The sequence below is a fragment of the Apodemus sylvaticus genome, chromosome 18 (genome assembly GCF_947179515.1).
Source record: "Apodemus sylvaticus chromosome 18, mApoSyl1.1, whole genome shotgun sequence".
Lineage (NCBI taxonomy): Eukaryota > Metazoa > Chordata > Mammalia > Rodentia > Muridae > Apodemus > Apodemus sylvaticus.
Window position 1 is genome coordinate 759,074 of NC_067489.1, and position 22,278 is coordinate 781,351.

Genomic DNA, 22,278 nt, shown 5'->3' on the forward strand with positions numbered 1-22,278 from the left:
AGAGGGTGGACAGAGTTTGGTGGGGTGGGGAATAAATTATGGAGTGTACAAAAGTAATTAATAAAAAATTCTCACAAAAAATGAACATCAGTATTTTCCATTTTAAATTCCATTTTAACCCGATCTGACATTGGGAGTGAGATAAGGACTAAATCCCTGAGGGCCAGCAGAAAAATGGAAACAGGTAACTTCAGGATATAGGAAGTTAGGGGGCCCCTCCAGAATGCAGCAGAGACTTGGGAGGTGAGAGACTCACAGGACTAAAAGGAGGGAGATGAAATGCCTAACAGTAGGGAGAGAGGACTTGTAGAGACTACCTCCAGCAGAAAGACAGGGCTTCAAATGAGGAAGGGGGGCATTCCACAGTCATAACTCTGACCCATAATTGTTCCTGTCTGAAAAAATTACAGGGATGGAAATGTAGAGGAGCCTGAGGAATAGAAGGTTCAGCAACAGGCTCAAAGTGGGATCCAGTGCAAAGGGAGGTCCCAAGGCCTGACACTATTACTGAGACTATGCAGCACTCACAAAAAGGGACCTAACATGACAACATTCCAAATGACCCAACAAGTAGATGAGTCAGATGCAAATATTTGCACCCAAACAATGGACAGAAGCAGCTGACCCTGCTGTTGAATTATGGAAGGCTGAATGAAGCTGAGGGCAACCCTGTAGGAAGACCAACAGTCTTAATTAATCTGGACCCCTGGGATCTCTCAAACACTGGAACACCAAACAGGCAGTATATACTGATATGAGGCCCCTAGCACACATACAATAGAGGACTGCTGGGTCTGTGTTCATCCAGAGATGATGCACCTAACCCTAAAGAGACTGGAGGCCCAGGTAGTTTAAAGGTGAGGTTGAGTGGGTGGTAGGGCCTCGACGTGCAGACAGTGGGAGGGGAGGAGGCATGAGATGTGGAACAGCCAGAGGGTGGACAGGGTTTTGCGGGATGAGGAATAAATTGAGTGTATAAAAGTAATTTATTAAAAAAATTCTCGCAAACAAATAAACATCAGCATTTTCCATTTTTAATTAGACTATCCTTTTATTTTTAGGATGTAAATGTGTGGGTCTCCCTTTTCCTCAGGGCCCATGAGGATGGAGGGAGTAGAAGCAGCAAGCAGCATTTAAAGGACTGTGAGTATGATGGAAGAATTTCTTGGAGTCAGCTTCATGGAGACAACTCTACTTTATTGTTCTAGGGGTAGGGTATATAAGGGCTCTTGAGGGTACAGATGGAAAGGGCTGATTCTTCATTACAGAGTATGTAATTGTTATATAAGCAGGGAAAAGAATGAGACTTATGTGCTGATTCATGCAATTCTTGCAGGAAGCTCTGTGCAGGGTTATAACACAAATAAAATCAGGCATCTGTACTAAAAGACACTGTCCAAACAATGTCAGAGAAAAGGAAGCCCCACTGACAAATGGAGAAATGAAGTCTTCAATTTTGTACTAAACTTGGAGAGTTATCCAGACATGGTGGTCTGTGATCTTAGCAGCAGGGTTCTCCCATATAAATGTTCTTTTCCTATTCCAGATGAAAAGAATATTCTCTCACACTTGGGCTTTCTTTTTCCTTTTCTGGCAATTCTTGGTGTGTGTGTGTGTGTGTGTGTGTGTGTGTATGTATGCATGTAACAATGGGAAGGCATGTATGCTCATTGATGTTCATGCACATGTGAGGTTATACATGCCTGTGAGTGCACAGGTGAGTGGAGGTCAGAAGTCAACCAAGCTCCTGCCTTTATCCATGTGTGCTGGAAATTGAAGTTAGTCCAATTATTTACTTTCTGCTCTGTGTGTTTTTGATATCACATTTTAGATATGTGGTTATAAAATTTATACATTATTATAGAATAATTCATTTAAGAGGGAATTATTTGCCCTTTTCTTAATACTTGTCAAATGCTAATTTACTATAAACATCGGATTCGTTTATAGATTATTGTTCTTCATTCATTCTTAATATGATGTCATTTGTTATAATTTCATTTGAGTTTTGAAATAAAAAAGGATGTGTCTTCTGACTTCTCACTTCTTATTCAGGACTATTTTGGAAATTCCCTGTTTTTGGTATTTTTATATGAATTTTAGAAATAGCTTGTCAGTTTATACCAAGAAAAGTAGCTATTATTGTGTTACAACTATATTGAAACTTCAGATCACTTGAGAGATAATATGAGTTACAGTAAAAATTAATATTCCTATTCATGGACAGAGGTTATCATCCTAATTATTTCTAATTATTTCTAGTGCATAGGTCTGGTTATGTTACTGTTTAGTGTACTTCAAAACAAGTTCATTCTAAGGTCAAGAACAATTTCATGAATTTCATTCATGCTATTGTGTCTAAATACTGCTCAATTAATTTTTGTGTACTGATCTTGAAGCCTGTATTACTTACTGTTTAGCTTGTTTCTCATCCCAGTACTGTTATGTAATAGTTGCTTATTAATAAATTTTCTGTGGTAGGATTTGAACACAAGGCCCAAAGCATCCCATGCAGGTACTCTACTAATAAACCCACAGCTTAGGTTTTCTGATCTTCAACTATACTCGGTTCTCCTCTGGCTGTTCTATTGAGTTTATGTTATCATTGTTTTATATTCCTGAGACATCTGATTTTGTTCTTCCCATAGAATAAATCTTCCATGGTTTTATGTCCTTTGGGATCTGAGGATATTAATTACAATCATCTTAATGTTTGCCTGCTGCTTTTCATTTTTAGAGTACCTACATATTGTGTTTCTCAAATGTTCTGTTTTCTTATTTCTGATTATATTTCAAATGAGATTTTGGGTTAAGTGAAATGAATAACTGGAAATGTATTTCCTCTAACTAAAGGATTAATTTACCTGTCAATGAAAGCAGCTTTAGCGCCAGGCAGTGGTGGTGCATGCCTTTAGTCCCAGCACTTGGGAGGCAGAGGCAGGTGAATTTCTGAGTTCAAGGCCAGCCTGGTCTATAGGGCGAGTTTCAGGACAGCCAGGGCTAAACAGAGACACCCTGTCTTGGAAAAAAAGTGATGTTTTATTTAGGTTTGCTGGGTGATGGTGGTGCATGCCTGTAATCCCAGCACTCTGGGAGGCAGAGGCAGGCGGATTTCTGAGTTCGAGGCCAGCCTGGTCTATAGAGTGAGTTTCAGGACAATCAGGGCTATACAGAGAAACTCTGTCTTGAAAAAACCAAATCCAAAAAAAGAAAGAAAGCAGCTTTAGATTACAGATGTTTTTACTCTGACTGCTCAGTAGGCTTAAGACCAAGCAGAACTTCCTCATATTCTATCTTCTGATAGAGAGCATTTAAATCAAAGAGAGGACCTTTAGGTTCTACTTCCATAATTTCATAAAAAATGTCACTTAGGAAAGAGCAAAGCATCATAGGCCAGTCAAGGCTTGGTACCATTTCACCCATCCCATTTTTCAGTTATATGCATGTAGTGGCTATTCCTGGTTGTCAACTTGACTATATCTGGAATGAACTACAGTCTAGAATTGGAAGGCTCACCTATGATCCTAATTTGGAGGCTCAGAGTTACAAGTTTCTGACCTGGATCTTGGTATGGAGATCTTGAAGCATAGTTGCTAAGACAAGGCGATCCCCAAGATCATTTGGGATTAAAGGCATGGATGCACACAACTTTAATCTGGGCCACACCCTCTGCTGGAGACCCACACACCAATAATCTGGGCCACACCCTCTGTTGGAGACCTACAGCCTTAATCTGGGCTACACCCTCTGCTGTATACATATATAAGGACATTGGAAGAAGGAAGATTTACTCTCACTATTCCTTGCCTGCTTGCCTTGTGGGACTGAGAAACTGCTAGATCCTTGGACTTCCATTCACAGATGCTGCTGACCATTGTTGGGGAGTTGGACTATAGACTGTAAGTCATTGACAAATTCCCTAACTATATAAAGACTATCCATACGTTCTGTGACTCTAGAGAACCCAAACTAATACATACATATATTCTATGTGCGTGACTATTTTCCCTACCATGATGTGGGTGCTAGGGACCAAAGCTGGGGCATCTTCATAAGCAACAAATGCTTCTAACGACTGAGCCACCTCTTCAGCCTTTCCACTGTATTTTTGACACAGGGTCTCAGACTGGCTAGCTAGCATCTCCTAAGGGCCCTCCTGTCTCTGCTCTGCACCATGGAGATAACTGGACCATTCAGCAGTCAGTGTCCAGCCTTTTAAATGGGCTCTAGGAGACCAAGTTAGGTTCTCATGCATGGTTAGTACTTTACTGACTGAGCCATCTCTTCAGCTCCTAAAGTTTATGTTTTCTAAGTTCTCTGCAGTCAAACTGACCTAAGGCTTCCCCATACTTATAATAAGAGGTCATATTTGTCGCATTCATGGGCTGAAATGTGATTGGATAGTGCCTTAGCATGTCCAGGATGGCTGTGGTGCCCTGTTGATTCAGCACATAATCCTTTTGTAAGTTTTCTAAGTTTGTTTTGCCCTAGTTTAGCAATACACTAGGATTATCCAGAGACCTCTCTAAATGTACAGATGCCTGGGTCCCATCCCCCAGCCCTGGGATTCTAATTTAATGAGTCTGGAACACAGGCTAAGACAAGGAGATCTCCGAGTTCAAGATCATTTAGGATTAAAGGCATGGATGCACACAACTTTAATCTGGGCCACACCCTCTGCTGGAGACCCACACACCAATAATCTGGGCCACACCTTCTGTTGGAGACCTACAGCCTTTAATCTGGGCTACACCCTCTGCTGTATACATATATAAGGACATTGGAAGAAGGAAGATTTACTCTCACTCTCCCTTGCCTGCTTGCCTCGTGGGACTGAGAAAATTCTAGATCCTTAGACTTCCATTCACAGATGCTGATGACCATTGTTGGGGAGTTGGACTATAGACTGTAAGTCATTGACAAATTCCCTAACTATATAAAGACTATCCATACATTCTTTGACTCTAGAGAACCCAAACTAATACAACGCAGCACTCTATTGAATGTGAATGCCTTCTGGTTCTACTATCTCAGTTACCTGAATTACTTCAGGAGCATTTATAAAACATTTTACTTCTTATGTTGTTTGTATTGCATGTATGGAGATAATATGTTCTTCATTTCCTCATTTGTGTTTCTCTGATACTATTCTCATTTGTTGAATTTCTTTCAAAATGACGTACATTTGTAGTCTGCTAATCATAGATTACTTAGTTTCCAAGCACTATTAAGAGTTTATTGTTATGAACAACAATATCAACCAATCAGAACCCTCAAAGCTCCCAGGGACTAAACCACCAACCAAAGAGTACACATGGAGGGACTCATGGCTCCAGCTGAATATGTAACAGAGGATGCCTTATGGGACATTACTTGGAGGGGAGCCTCTTGGTCCTATGGAGGCTGGATGACTCAGGGTAGGGGAATTCTAGACAGGAGTGGGTGTGCAGGTGGGGGAGCAGCCTCATAGAGGCAGGAGTAGGGGTAGGGGATAAGGGGCTTATGGAGGGGAAACTGGAAAGGGGATAACATTTGAAATGTAAATAAATAAAATAACCAATAACAATGAAAAAAGAGTTTATTGTTATCTTCATTGTATATAATTGTCATATATTATAGACACCATTTTAATAAAATTAGTTTATACATATGCATATGAATGTATGTATTTATCTATTATAGAATCGAGTTTTAGTTGAGAAACAAAGCATTGCTATTTTTAGCCATCTCATTTAAAATTATTCTTTTATTTTTCACTGACCTGGAAATGATAACTTGTAACCAACTTGCAATCATCCAATAAACTTGGTCTATTTGCAACTAAGTTACTTATTTTATTTCCTACATAAAATAAGAAATTTAGTTGGAGGTAGTATTACAGTATTCTTAGCAGAAAACATTAAATCAACTTGTCTGGATGTCTGTATTAAATGTTCAAGTTTTTCTAATTTCACAGACCTCAAAAATGTTTATTTTCAAACACTTCAAATAAGGATGGGAACACACACACACACACACACACACACACACACAATATAAAGTTTCGGTTCAATCTACATCTTTTGTTCATTGAAAGTTTTAAATAGATCTTATAATTTCAATTTGTCTTTCTGCTACAATCTGTGAAAACTTAAAATAAGCCTTCAAAGAATCACAAACCAAATGCAGACTCTATTGTGGATGCTGGGAAGTGCTTGCTGATGGAAGCCTGATATGGCTGTCTCCTAAGAGGCTCTGCCAGAGCCTGACAAATACAGAGTTGGGGATGCTTGCATCCAACCATTGGATGGAGCATGGGAGTTCCTGATGCAGGAGTTGGAGAAGGGACTGAAGGAGCTGAGGGGGTTTGCAACTTCATGGAGGAGCAACAGTGAGACTGAACCACCAACTGAAGAATACACATGGAGGGACCCATGTGCTGGCCACATATATGGTAGAGAATGGTCTTGGACATCAGTAGGAGGAGGGATCTTGGACCTGAGGATGTTTGGATTCCAGTGTAGGGGAATGCCAGGGTGGGAGGATGGGAGTGGGTGGGTGGGTGGTTGCCCCTCATAGAGGCAGGGGGAGGAGGATAGGATAAGGGATTTCTGAAGGGGAGACCTGGAAAGGGGATAACATTTTAACTGTAAATAAAGAAAATATCCAATAAAATTGATTAATTAATTTAATTAATTAAAAAAGAAACACAAGCAGTTCAGCTAAGAGTTCTATGTGATAAACTACAATGGATACCCAGTACAAACAGGAGCAATAAATATTTACCTAGCTTGTTTTTATGAACAATCAGTTCCCATGTAACCCCAGAACCCTGTGCAAAGGATTTCTACACCCTATATCTCTTGTCACCTTCATTTATTTTGTTACTCAAATATGATGATGAATGAACAAACCAACATTCCATGATAGCATGTCCTCTTTACCTCACCTCTTTTTCCGAGTCACAATCTCCAGTAAATTCTTTTTCCTTGTTTGTTGTATTGAGTTCATGCATGATATGAAGCCCTTTTTGCTCAATATCTCCAACATCTATGCTTGGTTGAGGTTGCTGTGGACACCTTACACTTATTTTCAGGTGGGTATTGTCCCATCCTTAGAGTGCATTCTGTAAGATTGCATCTTTATGTGTTTTATTAATTATTTGAGCACTGGAAAAAGTATCACATAGAAAGAAAAGAAAATAAAGTACGTTTTTCTAAAACTGAATGGGAATTAAAGTCAAACATATGCTTTGTTTTCCTTATTTCTCCTCCCATTGCCCATTCTATTTTCAAGGTTTCTTTGTTGTTCCCAGTCTACAACTAAGACTTTTTCACAGTCTTCTCCACTCCTTTTTCTCTTCAATGACTTGAAACAGATACTGAGTTGATTCATTCCTTTATATCATAATTTAAAAACATTTCCAGAACTTGAGAATATCATTTTGAATGAGGTAACCCAGTCCCAGAAGGACATGCATGGTATATACTCACGTATAAGTAGATATTAGCCATATAATGCATGTATCACGTTACACTCCACAGACCCAAAGAAGCTAAACAAAGGAGGCCCAGGTGAGGAAGCGAGAATCTCACTTAGAAGGTGGAATAAAATTGTCATAAGAGACAGAGGGAGGGAGGGAACTAGGTAGGAGGGGATATAGGGTAGGGAATGAGGGGGAAGGACAGGAGAAATGGCTCAATGGCCATGAAAATTAATAGAAATCTGCAACTGACTGGGGTGAGCAGCTCCAGGATGACACAGAGAACTAGGATAAGGGAGGGGCTGAAGAATCAATGGGGATGACCTCAGCTATGACTTGCTACACTGGGGATATGGAACCTGAAAAGGCTACCTCCTGTACGCAGACAGGAACCTTGGTGGAGCAATAGAAACAGCAACTCACCCACAAAACTTCAACCTAAAATTTATCCTTTCTCCAAGAAATGCAGACATGGGGGATAGAGCAGAGACTGAGAGAATGACCAACCAATAACTGGTCCAACTTAAGACCCATCCCATGGGCAAGTACCAATCCCTGACACTACTAATGATACTCTTTTATCCTTGTAGACAGGAGAAAGTTGTCATCTGAGAAGCATGCCAAACAGGGTTTCTATTCCTGTACAAAGATCATGACCAGGAAGCAAGTTGGGAAGGAAAGGGTTTATTCAGTGTACATTTCCACATTGTTGTTCATCACTAAAGGAAGTCAGGACTAGAATTCAAGCAGGCCAGAAAGCAGAAGCTGATACAGAGGCCATGGAGGGATGATTCTTACTAGCTTGCCTCCCCTGGCTTGCTGAACTTGTTTTCTTATAGAACCCAAGACCATCACCCCAGGTATAGTACCATTCACAAGGGACTAGGCCCTCCCACTTGATCACTAATTGAGAAAATGTCTTACACCTGGATCTCATCGAACCATTTTCTCAATTGAAGTTTCTTTCTCTGTGGTAACTCCATCTTGTGTCAAGTTGGCACACAAAACAGCCAGTACAATTGACCCCTAGTCACCTTGACACACAAACACATCACTATTAAGCCCCAACCTTTACTTTCTTATTCATCCTCAAGATTTTAATAATTCTAAGCTTCCCACAGTCTTTACATATTAAAAGTTCTATCCCTTCAAAATATCCATTATCTTTTAAATTTAAAGGTTTTTAAATTTTAAAGGCTCTTAACTGTGAGCTCCCCTAAAATACCTTCTTACTTCAAGAGGGAAAATTATCAGGACACAGCCACAACCAAAAGCAAAATCAAACTCCAACAGTCTAATGTCTGGGATCTGCTCACAATCTTCTAGGCTCTTCCAAGGGCTTGGGTCACTTCTCCAGATCTGCCCTTTGTAGCACTCGCCTTGTCTTCTAGGCTCCAGCTGCCTGTACTCCACTGCAACTGCTGTTCTTGGTGGTCATCTCATGGTACTGGTATCTCCAAAACACTGCTGTAACTAGGTTTCACCAAAAACCTTTCATAGGCTTTCTTCATGGTGCCAAGCTTCAACTCCTTTGCCTGACCCCTTTGGCCCTGGGCCATCAATTACAACTGAGGCTACAACTTCACCAATGGCCTTCTCACAGTGCCGAGTCTCAGCTGCTCTTCAGGACCCCTTCATGCATTTAAAACCAGTACCACCTAAGAGAGTCTTATATATTACCAAGTCCAGCCACAAGGTAAAACCTGGGATATCTCTGGAACAAAGCCTCTGTGCTCTCAGAAAACACTTCCCAGAAAATTTCACCTCAGTGCTGCTGGTCTCTTCTTAATCACTGCCAATTTCTTAGCTCCAGCTAACCAGCATTAATAGTCCCAGAATACAAAGTTTTCACTTTAGCAGTTCTGGTATCTTGTTAATCACAGCTGATTCTTCAGTCACAGCTAACCAAAACCACAGAATCTTCACAATCAAAAAGACTGATAAGAGTCTTTAATTTTCCCTCTGAAATTTTACAAGTCAGGCATCCATCTTCATCACTGTTCTCAACATTATCTTCCAAGCTCGAATACAACATCCCACAGAGCTCTTAACAAGGAATGGATCTTCTAGCCCAAAGTTCCAAAGTCCTTCCACAGTCCTCCCTAAAACAAGGTCAGGTTGTAACAGGAATACCCCACTATGCTGGTACCAATTTCTCTTAGTCAGAGCTTCTATTCCTGTATAAACATCATGACTAAGAAGTGAGTTGGAGAGGAAAGGGTTTATTCAGCTTACATTTCCTAATTGCTGTTCATCACTAAAGGAAGTCAGGACTGGAACTCTAGCAGGCCAGGAAGCAGGAATTAATGCAAAGAACGTGGAGGGATGTTTCTTACTAGTTTGCTTCCCCTGGCTTGCTCAGCTTTCTTATAGAACCCAAGACCACCACCCCAGTTATAGTACCACCCACAAGGGGCTAGATCCTCCCACTTGATCACTAATTGAGAAAATGTCTTGCAGCTGGATCTCATGGATGCCTTTTTTCAATTGAAGCTTCTTTATCTGTGATAATTTCAGCTTGTGTCAAGTTGACACACAAAACCAGCCAGTACAAGGCTCCACCTAGCACTGACTCAGATACCAGCACCCACAGCCAAACAGTAGATGGAGCTTGGGGAGCCTTATGACAGAACAGGAGTAAGAATTGTGAGCTACAAAGGTGATAGGAACTCTACAGGAAGATCATAAAGGCAACTAACCTGGACTCTGGGGTCTCTCAAAATATGAACAACCAACGAAAGAACATACATGGGCTGAACCTAGACCTCCTAGCTCATATGTAACAAATGTTCAGCTTGGCCTTCATGTGGGTCCTGATCAACTGGAATAGGGGTTCTCCCAAAAGCTGTTGCCTGTATGTGAGACATGTTCAACTAGATGGGCTTCCTTGTCAGAGCTCAGTGGGAGAGGAAGCTCCTAGCATCACAGAGACTTGAAGCATTAGCACTAGGGGATACCCCTGGGAGCTCCCAACAGCTCAGAAGAGAAGGTGATGGAGGAGTGAGGGGAGAATGATGGGAGGTGGTAACCATAAGAGGGGCAGTGAGAGAGATGTAAAGTACAAAATAAAATAAAATAAAAACATTTTCCCACAGGCACATACAGACTAGATTTACTTTTCTCTCTATTTCTTTCTTCTTTGTTGTTTTATCTCATATATACGAAGTGAAAGAACAAAGAATGGACTGACACACACACACACACATACACACACATACACACACACACACACATGTATAGTAAAGCAAGAATCAGATAGGAGTTTTCTAACCAATTACAATCTGTAACACCATCATTATTAGGTATAGTAGAGTGAGAAGTGCTAGCTAGTCTGATAGGAAGTCCCTGTAGGCAAGCAGTCTCTCAGGCTGTAAACATTTGCAGGTGGAAGCTGCAGTTGCTAATCTTTGCTTATATTGGTTTGCCAAAAGAACTGACACTCAGGCTCTGGAGGAAAGCTTTGCCATTTCTTTTGAGCCCAGCCCATATGGCTAATGGCTCTGACATTTTCCCATGCAACCCAGCCTTTAATTGGACTTGGTTATATCATGTCAACAATTCACATTCACTCAGGACTTCTCTTGGTCAGGGTGTCCTCTGCTCCCTATAGTATATCTTTGTGTCTCTGTCTGTCCATCCCCTCCCCTCCATCACTCTATGTTTGTGTGTGTCTCTCTGTCTCTGTCTCTCTCTGCCTCTGTCTCTCTCTGTCTCTCTGTCTCTCTGTCTCTCTGTCTCTGTCTCTCTCTCTCTCTCTCACACATACACACACACACAAAGGAAACAATCTTAGGGAGCTCTGTCTTTTCCCGTTCAACTGTCTCACTCTTCTTGGGTCATATAACAGACACATGAGTGAAGAGGGCTTTGATGTGGCTCAAGTCCAGCTGCCTGACTCTCATAAGCTGAAAGATCCAAGAACAATTAACTTCATATTTATAAGAGACATAAATTGTTTATTTTTTCAGTCATTTTCTTGAGTGATTTGTTTTGCAGTCACTGTTATTTAGAACACTCTATTTTATAAAGAGGTTTTATTGGTTTGGCTTAAACTTCTTTTTTTCTAATCTGTGCTCAGCAAAGCCTTTCATTTTCCTCTCTCGAAAGATCATGAAGATGTTGTTGTTCATGGAAAGGCCTTTGGCTTATGGTATATCTTCTCCCTATGACAGTTCATCTCTCATGGCTTTTCTGTTCCTTCCTTTTTATTCTAATATTTTGTTAATTTTCTGTAACAAATATGTAATAAGTAGATTCTTATTTGCTTTTTTTAAAAGTCCAATACCTGGACAGGGAAGCAGGAGTGGGTGGGTTGGTGAGTAGAGGGAGGAGGGGATGGGATAGGGTGTTTTTGGATGGGAAACCAGGAAAGGGAATAATATTTGAAATGTAAATAAAGAAAATATCTAAAAAAAAAAAGTCCAAAATGGAATACAATAATATCACCCTCCCAAAGTATCATTACATATTCAACCTATGCTGCTCACACTTAGAAACCAGTCTTTCATGAGCATATATTTCTGCACCCTTCTTTAGCTAATGCTGCTTCTATAGCACAAGAATCCATTTTCTTACTTCAGCCCAGCAAAGGTGTGGGTACAAAAGTCCTTTATGAAGCTTACTTATTTAAGAGCTTGATCCTGTAGTCTGATTTCACTTTTTGCATATGAAATATGTAGATCATAAGTATTTTTGTGTGTATACAATGCAAAGTACCATGTGTCAGGATATACATGTATGTGGGTATATGTATGTGGCAACTTGGCATGTGATTCTTTCTTAATTATTCCCCACCTCATGTATTGAGTTAGTGCCTTCCATTGAACATGAGCTTTCTTGGTTCAGATGGTCTAATTAGCCAGCTTGCTCTGAGGATGATAGTGCTAACCAACACACCTAGGTTTTATATGTGTTTTGGGGATCTAAACTTGGATCTTCATGCTTGTATTGTAAGTACTTTACCCACTGAACAGTTTACTTTGCTCTCATTTTTTTTTTATTATAAATCATTACATGCCACATATGAAAGTAAATAAGGCTTTTCTGCTTGAAATGACGATGATCAGGAAATTATATAATTTTAGTTGGAATGAGTCAAATAATGACTAATAGCTGAGTATTTAAAAACTTGTTGAGGGAGGGTATTTCACCCCTCCATTTAGGGAATGGCAGTTGAGTGGCTTCTGCCCTGCATAGTGGCCCAATCTCTACTTAGACCTGTAATTGTGAGAATATTTCTAATAGTGATCTGTGATCACTATTAGATCACAGATCTAATAGTTTATCATGTGATCTGTGTCCTTGAACATCATTTGTAATTGCACAGGAAGAGACAAGACATTCTTTAGGACCTGAAAAGCAGCACTATAAGTAGCTGGAAATCAATGGCTCTCACTCCTGTGGTATAGATGAACAATTCTCCTTATAATTTCTAAATTTTTAGTACCACTCACTTCTCTTTTACAGACAAACAAAGAATAGAAATAAGATAGAACTCCCAGCTGAACTGTATCTTAACTCCCTTTAATTATTTCTCCACTGTATTTTTTCCTAACTTTGCTTCCTATAAAGTGGAGTCTTGCTTGGGCTGGTTATTTCTTTTACTTTACAACATACCCAAGGTTGTGTAGCAAAAATAAACTATCTCATTTCTAAGTTTGCTATAGATTTTTCATTACTACTGCACACAACTCACAGCAAAGCTGGTCTGGGTGTTAGCAAGAAAGATTCCTACTCTTATTCTGGTGCTTTTTTCACTCATGGAAATGATGAATCAGATTCTGGGATGATTAAGCCTATTAAGCCATTTTTTTTTTAGGTTATTCTCTTGTATAAATAATTTCTACATGTTTTGTGTCCTAACCTGGTATCCTGTCTTTGTTTTAACCTTTTCTGTACTCTCTGCCCATTTATGCTGTGCATAACAACCCAGTTCCATAGTATACTTCTTTTTTTTTTTTTCTATTTCTTTCAGTAGCATTGTCACCTGCAGTGGAAGGGCATCCATTGAGGGAGGACATCAGTGAGATGATCCAGAGTTTCCAAAGACTCATTTGCCTGGTAAGAATATTTTATCTTAGTATCAATTTTTGCTTTTCTTGGGCATTGACATTTCAAAACCTGAGTTTCTACTTGAGCAGAATTTCTATATTTTTAATTTTATTGTTATGTTGCTTCATCATAATAAGCTTCAACCCTTGATATTGATTGTATGAGCACCACCATGGAAAAGATATGTTAAGAACTATGTGACATGATTGTAGGGTCAGACAAATTTTGAATCAATAAGGCAGGTGTGACACTCTGCTGGAAATTCAGAAACTGATTTATGTTGAAACCTAGAGCCAGTTCTACAGTGCAGTAGATTGGGGATACAGCTATTTTATTCTTTTATTGCCCTTCACTGTGTGCACAGTGCCCTGCCTTGCCTGAAGCTCTGGGCTTAGAGCAATAATTTTTAATAAAACATATGCACATTAAAGTAGTATATGTACATACATGTATAATTTACTAGGTTTAATGATACATTTTTATACCCTTGAGCGCTCTACTGATTTAAGTATTAATACAAAATGATACTGAGACTACTGAAAATTTTATCCTAATCAAACTTTTTTGATGTTACCAAAAATTAATAACAATGTGGAATATCTTATTATTTGTAACTCTCTTGTTTAAAATGTTGATCATTACTTGTTACTTTCTCTAGAAACCTTATTTAGCAGTGTTTGATTTTGCATATTTGTTTTTTTTTCCCCAACAATACCAACCCTGACAACAGGTGAGAAAGTCTATAGTCACAGTTCAGCTGTGTCCTTTGGAATTGACCACCTCATTTGAAAATAGGAAGTCCTGAGAGCCTGCTCAGTATTCATGGATGTACCACATGGGATAATGAAAAGACTTAAAAAGCAAGCAAATAGGAACTGAGATATTTCAGATATGTGACTATCAAGAGAGTAAAGAGATAGAATGTGTGGTGGGAAATGCTTAAATGTCATGTGGCTGGGATCTGAACTTCAACTTCCATCAATGAATTAGATGGCCTGTAGATGTTGGTTTATCTTTTTGAATTTCTAATTCTTCAATGGGAAATAAAATTGGAATTAAATTCTCTCTCAGAGTGTGAAACTAAGTTACAATGAATATTACTTTATTTTGCTGTGTCTACCACTTACTTAAACATAAAATTACAATCATTGCTTTTTATTTTTTATTCCTGCATGTTATATCATTTGCTTTAAATTTGTCATGTTTCAGTACTTGCACAGTCAAACCACAGCTCATAATTTTATATAATTCTTTCTTCTAACATTTTATGAAATCTTATACTTCTGAATGTTATATAATTCTTCCTTTTAACATTTTTGAAATCTTATACTTCTGAATTTACCTTGTCATCTTGCCTCTTAGCTCGGTTAGTCATTTTGACATTTTTACTATTTATAAAAAACATTAAATTTTCATTTTTATCCCCCTAATGTGGTAGTGACTAACTTCAGTAAAGCTTTGAGTGTGCATATGAGCTAAAGGTAGATGAGCACAGCAACATTGAGAAGAATAAATGTGTCAGTGGTCAAATTGATAATTCTCAGACTGACAGTCTAGAACAAATTTTGTCATACATTTCCTGTCCTTCAGGAAAGGGTAGAAACTGCTGATAAATTGACATACAGAATTATATACCTACAGCAGCTTGTGATTTGCTTTATAGAAAAGGTGGATCCATCCTTGTGGATCACTGAATCACTGGCACATATAATTGTATGCAGAGAGTTAATTAGAAGACCGGGATGATGACTGAACACAATATGTGAGACATAGAGGAGAATGTAGTTCTCACATGAAGAATGATTATTATTTCTAACATTTTGAAAGAGAGATGTGATGAGATGGTGATATATCAGAAAAGTGCAGATAAGAGCCAGATTGGTTAACATTATCCATCTAATATAATTTCTTTTATATAGTTGTACTTGGGTCAGCAAATATCTACCTAAAATAATAATGATAGATGAAAAATTTTGTGGGTCAAGTGTTAGTATCAATTGACATACTGAAAAGTGCTGTGCAGTTACATCACATAATTTATTGATTTATTTTATTGAATTTATACAGGTCTGTTAGTGCTATTCTTCACTAGGTGTTTTATATCTAAAAGTACCATTACTGCTGGTAGCCCAGAGCTTATTGAAGAGTATAGGGGATTAAAGGATAGCACACTTTGACACTGATCTTATTCAAAGATGATGCCACTTGGGGAAATAACAGTCATTCATGTAAGACTTCTCCTTTGTGTCTCACATATTTTGTGTGATAAGTTCACTAGAAATTGCATATTTCTGAGCATACAGGAATCTAGAAAATCAAATTTATAACTCAGGATCTTATGATCATGTTTGAAATATTTGGACATAGAGTAAATGTTTATAGGTCTCATTGAATAATGCACGTGCTTCATGTAATGGGATATGGATGAATTATTTTTTTTAATTCCTTAATCTTCCTTTACAGTCCTGCCACTATCCCCCTTCCAGTCTGTCCCAGACAGTTCCCCATCCCATACCTCCTACTCCATCTCCAAGAGGATGTGTCCACTCCCTCACTCCCACCACACCAGACCTCCCCACTCCCTGGGGCTTCAAGTCTCTTAAGGATTAGGTGGGTCTTCTCTCACTGAGGGTAGACCAGGCCATCCTCTGCTGTATATGTGTCAGGGACCTCATTTTACCTGGTGTATACTGCCTGATTGATGGCTCAGCATCTGAGAGATCTCAGGCTAGTTGAGACTGCTGGTCTTCTTAAGGGGTTGCCTTCCTTCTCAGCTTCTTCCAGCTGTTTCCTAGTTAAACCACAGGAGTCCCCGGCTCTGTTCATTGGATGTATATTTCTGCATTTGTTTTGCTCAGCTGCTTGTTGGGCCTCTCAGAGGGTAGCCATGCCAGGCTCCCATTGCTCTGTACAGCCATGTGCATGAATTCTTAATCTGCACTCCAGTTTACACTGTTTTAAATGGTGACTCTGTGCTATTTTATTGACTGTCCTTGAATATGTAACTACTAAAGTTCACAGTAAGATGAAGTTTAGAAAGATGTGAGGTGAATTGATCAAGAAGTTAGGAGAGGCAAGATTTACAAAAGGGCATGGGAAGGATAGAACATCCTATCCTTTAAAAGCATTGATGGATGACAAAGCAGATGATCAATACTAGGCCTGGAAGTAATTTTTCTTCTTTATTTTCTATCAATATTGTTGCAGAGGACATGGAGTAAAACCTTAAAATAACTAAGTTAAACTACTACACCTTTCTTCAAATAGTTTTGAAAAAGATTTATTAAATTTTTGTGAATGTGGGTGTGATTTATCTGCACTATATGCCCACCAGTGTCAGTGGAGACTAAAAGAGGGTTTCACATGAATTGGAGCTGGAATTATAGGCAGTTTTGAGAACTGAAACTGGGTCTTCTGAAAGAACATGCTTCTAACTGCTGAGCTATCTCTCAAGCACTGATTTCCTCTTTTTTTCCCTGTATTATAACAATGTTTAAATCTATGACCTATTTTTTAAATTACAAAAATGATATCTCAAAAATACTAGGAGGTCATGTATCCCCAGCTGGTATAAGAAACTAATTTGAAATGAAAGATCCCATGTCAATTGGCTTGTTCATTGATTAGATGGTAAATCAAAGACATGGCCCCAATAGACACAGGGAGGAAGCAAAGAAATGATGACCTAGATCATATCCCTTGGCTGTCATAATGATAATATATATGTTTATCTCTTCCTAATTTTAATTATATAAATTTCAAATATTAGTCTCTGTGAAATAATAATAGAATATATAGTACACAGAATGTATATCATATATTTGTATTAAATATATATATATATATAACTACATATACTCTATGTATTATATTACAGAGCCTAATATTTGAATTTATCTATATAAATCAAACTTGGAACAGCTGAGACATATCTATTATTATTAATATATTATTGATTATTAATATATTATGACATAATTAATACCATATAATTATCAATTTTCTATAAATAATATAACATTATTTATTAATATTAGACTCTGTGATATAATGCATAAAATATATCTCAGGAGAAGACAAATTAACCTACCTTAGTGTTTATCACTTTTTAATGTATTTCAATCTTAAAATTATTTCCAAGGGTTGAATGTAAGTTATATCAGTATATTAAAAATATGACTAGTTAAATCAATATAATTAAATAATATTTGATTCATATTCACATCTCCTTAGTGTTTAGAGATTTTTTTTCTAATACTGAGACTGTGAACATGCTAGAGTTGCCATCAAGTCTTCTCTGCTCTATCTATGCTGCAGGTTACCTCCCAAACTCTATATTTTACTTTCCAGGACCCTTCACTGTTCATCGTTTTTTTTTTTAGACCACTGGTTTTTACAGTAAGTCTATTTCATCTCCATCCAAATAATAGATTTTATTATTTTATTAATCATTTTGGTCTTTGGTGAGACATAACTTTGACAACCAGAAGGTTAAACTGCCTCCTGAATACTGAGCTTTGAATTTTTGAAAAATGAATTGCAAAGATGTTCACTTTATAGTCATTGATTTAGTCAATGACTAGATAATATTTTTATTTTTTATACATTTGATGATTACATGTATAAATAGATGCAGTGAAATTGGAATTTTCCTTCCTTGAATGGACTCAGTATTCAATGGTGAGGCAATTATTATGATACATTGAACTTGAAGCAGATGAGTGCCCTCGGCATTGAGCATACTTTTGTAAAGCATGAAACTGTACCTGTATTAGTTATCTTGCTCTATGTACATGACTTTCTAAAGACAATTTGCTCAAAGACATGACACAAGTAAAATAAAATCTTGTTTCAGTTCAACTAAGCATCAGGATAATTTCTAATCAGATTTCATTTACAGTTGTGTTCTATAATAATATGCATGATATATGATGCTTTATAGAATAAAGAATTAAAATAATGATTATATAAAAATCTAGTAATAATTGAGAAACATTATTCAACAAGAAAATTCACACTGTTAATTTTTTCTGGGGCTCACAGCCTGATAAAATAGGCATATACTAACATTATTATTCCCAGCAGAGAGTTTGTAGAAATTTGCCAAAGAGCAGGCAAGATGCCTACTAGGTACAGACACTGGTTGTCAAAACTGATGCTTGAGTTAAATTTCCAGAATCCACATGGTGGAAGGAGCAAACAACTTCTGAAAGTTGTGTTTTGAACTTCCACGTGCACAGTAATGCATGCACAGCTACATACCTCTTATATGAATAAATTAACGAATAAATGTACAAATATTCCTAAAAGGCAACTTGCACAAGATGAGCAGTACTAGAAAAAAATCACAAACTATTATTTTCAGGCCACCAAGACTGCATAGTGGTGAAAGAAGTTAAAGGAGGCTAGATTTATTCTGGCTCCTAGTTCTGAGAAATTTCTTTTATCACAGTAGAGAAAATATGGTGGCAAATGTGTACTCATGGTGATGACAAAGAAACAGAAAGGATAATATGGAATTAGATGTCATTTTTCCTCATGAACTTAATTTTTATTCAGCTTAGATACTGGTCTGTTGGCTACTGTTAGCCTGCTCTTGGTGGGTCTTCCCTTTTCAAATAATTTGTCTAGAAACATCTTCATTGATAGTCACAATAATCTCCTAGGTAATGTCATGTGCAATCATGTCCATGGTGAAAATCACCTACTTCTATTTGCACTTTAAAGTTAGTTCAAAAGCAAAAACTTCTGCTACTAGGAGTAGTGTTGGTCCATGTAGAATCTCAGGTTGTAGGATAAATTCACAGTGACTTGCTGAAAATGTTCCAAATTTTAACACTGTACGATTTTTCTTCAAGCAACTTTTAAAACATTTATATATTTGTTTATTTGTTTGTTTGTTATTGGCTAGTATCAGATATTGTGCTAGATTTCTGTATGCTGTCAAACATGACAGATCTGCTACAGCCTCAACTCTTCTCCAGACAGCTTGCCAATCTTTGGAAAATTCAACTCTTGCCCCTTGAACACTGAACAAGAAGTTGAACTTAAAATACCTTTGATGAATAAAATGCATGGGACAAATGAGAAAAGATTGTGATTTCAAGTTTCTTGTGCTAAATGACCATTTTCTACAAAACTTTGGCAGAAATGAAGTGTCAGTATCATTCTTTTTATTGTTGTTTTTTTAATTGTGGCATTTATAATACTCAAATGAGCAGGATATTTGCAATAAAAGGAGGAAAGAAAATTCAGATTTATCTGACTTCTTCCTCCAAAAACTTACTCTTACTTGGCAACACATTATCCTATTATAAAGAAGAGGCACTTAGTGTTTTTTTAGATTTAAACTTACTTTAGCTATCAACATGTAAAATTAGAAACAAATTATTCTCCTTGATTACATCAGCAAGATCAACATCTTGCTTTAAATATTTGTGTCTTAATTGAGAAATGATATAAGAGTATATTGATAGAGGACAGACCATACATGATACCCATCTTGCAGGTCTTGCCTTGTAGTCTCACTAGAATAGAATACATTATCAAGTTATGAGTGGAGAGTGCACTTTTTATATTCTGCTTTCAATGGTATCCCTTGAGTAATAAGACTTTCATATTTCTTGTTTGCATTTTTATGCCATGGATGTTGCAGATGAATCTCTTTCATTATAAGAAACCCTAGGGGATATATCTAGAAAGTAAGGGAAGTTGTCAATGGCTCTTTGTGTCTTATAGCAGAGATTAAACACAGTTAGACCTAGCAGGAACCTTGGGGAAAATTGCCCATTTATTTTAAAACCAAGTTTACCCAATATCTTTCCACAAACTCAGCCCTCCAAAGGATAATAGAAGGAAAACACCAATACAAGGAAGGAAACTTCACCTTGGATAAAGCAAGATAATAACCTTCTTTCATCAAACCCAAAAGAAGATGACCAATCAAATATAAAAAATAACATCAAACATGACAGGAAGTAATAATTACTATTCCTTAATATCTCTTAACATCAATGGACTCAATTCCACAATAAAAGACATAGACTAACAGACTGGATATATAAACAGGACCCTATATTTTGCTGCATACAGGAAACACACCTCAGGGTCAAAGACAATACTACCTTAGAGTAAAAGGCTGGAAGATAATTTTACAAGCAAATGGTCTCAGGAAACAAGCCTGAGAAGCCACTCTAATATCAGATAAAATTGACTTTCACCCTAAAGTCATCAAAAAAGACAGTGAGGTACACTTCTTGCTGATCAAAGGAAAAATACACCAAGAAGAACTCTCAATCCTGAACATCTATGCTCCAAATGCAAGGGCACCCTCATTCATAAAAGAAACTTTACTAAATATCAAAGCACACATTGCACCTAATACAATAATTGTGGGTGACTTCAACACTGCACCCTCCTCAATGGACCAATCAGGAAAACAGAAACTAAACGAGGATACAGTGAAACTAATTGAAGCTTTGGACCAATTAGATTTAACATATTTATTTATATATATATATATATATATATATATATATATATATATATATATATATATGTTTTATATATATGTTATAAAATTATTTCATCCTAAAGCGAAAGAATATACCTTTTTCTCAGCACCTAATGGTACCTTCTCCAAAATCCAAAATCGACCATATAATTGGTCACAAGCCAGACCTCAGCAAATATAAGAGGATCGAAATAATCCCATGCCTCTTATCAGATCACTATAGAGTAAAAGTGGTCTTCAATAGCAACAAAAACAACAGAAAACCCACATACACCTGGTAACTGAGCAATAATCTACTCAATGATACCTTGGGCAAGGAAGAAAGAAAGAAAGAAATCAAAGACTTTTTAGAATTTAATAAAAATGAAGACACAACATACCCAAATCTTTGGGACACAATAGAGGCAGTGCTAAGAGGAAAACTCATAGCCCTGAGTGCCTTCCAAAAGAAAATGGAGAGAGCATACACTAGCAGCTTAACGACACATCTGAAAGCCCTGGAGCAAAAAGAAGCTAATTCACCCAGGAGGAGTAGAAGACAGAAAAAACATCAAAATCATGGCTGAAATCAATCAAGTAGAAACAAAGAGAACCATAAAAAGAATTAACAAAACCAGGAGCTGCTTCTTTGAGAAAATCAACAAAGATAGGTAAAGCCTTAGCCAGACTAACCAAAGGGCACAGAGACAGTATCCAGATTAACAAAATTAGAAATGAAAAGGAGGATATAACAACAAAAACTGAGGAAATTCAAATAATCATCAGATCCTACTACAAAAGCCTATACTCAAACAACTGGAGAATCTGGAGGAAATGGACAGTTTCAAACACCTAGACAGATATCAAACACCAAAATTAAATCAGGATCAAATAGATCATCTAAACAGTCCCATAACCACTAAAGAAATAAAAAGGGTTATAGAAAGTCTCCCAACCAAAAAAAGCGCAGTACCAGATGTCTTCAGTGCAGAATTCTATCAGACCTTCAAAGAAGACCTAACACCAATACTCTTCAAACTATTCCACAAAACAGAAACAGAAGGAACACTACCCAACTTGTTCTATGAAGCCACAATTACGCTGATACCAAAACCACACAAAGATCCAACAAAGTAAAAGAACTTCAGGCCGATTTCCTTTATGAATATTGATGCAAAAATACTAAATAAAATTCTTGCCAACTGAATCCAAGAACACATCAAAACGATCATCCACCATGAACAAGTAGGCTTCATCCCAGTGATACAGGTAT